This window comes from Camellia sinensis, chromosome 10, assembly GCF_055761805.1.
Source record: "Camellia sinensis isolate YWXY chromosome 10, ASM5576180v1, whole genome shotgun sequence".
Classification (NCBI taxonomy): Eukaryota; Viridiplantae; Streptophyta; class Magnoliopsida; order Ericales; family Theaceae; genus Camellia; species Camellia sinensis.
This window is the reverse complement of record NC_138970.1, coordinates 118681415-118681987: the sequence shown is the minus strand read 5'-3', so window position 1 is coordinate 118681987 and position 573 is coordinate 118681415.

Sequence of the window (573 nt, the reverse complement as noted above, 5' to 3'; positions counted from 1 at the left end):
TCATAAAAAAGCACAAAACTACGCCTTCATATCTATTATTTCCTACAAACATGAAATTCAGAAACATTACTGTCCTATAGTACTGTTGATCATCCCAACCTGTTAGTGATAAAATGAATAGCCTATTGTTCACAATCAAGAATGATTAATACTCGGTCAAGCAATACAAGTAACAAGGAGTTTGATTTTGTGCTCTACTCTCTAGTAAAAACTATCCCATCTCTCTCCATTTCATGAACGCACAACTGAAGCATGGATACTCACCTCTTGCTATTCCATTCTTTCTCTTTGATGATACAGATTGCAGGAATACTCCAAGTCTCATTAGCATGGTCCATCAATGTAAGGGCTGTCATCGAAAAGTGCATTTACAAAGCCATTTGTCTCAACTTCCCTTCACAAGAATAATATAGTTTAAATGATCGTTGTTCCTATTTATTGCTGACACTTGACATTAAAATTTCATCATTTGTTATTGATAATCAAAATGGAGGTCATAGTGTGGCCACCTGCTGCCTGTGTACATAGGGCCCTCCCATATCACACAAAATGTCAAATTGGTTTTAGAGATCC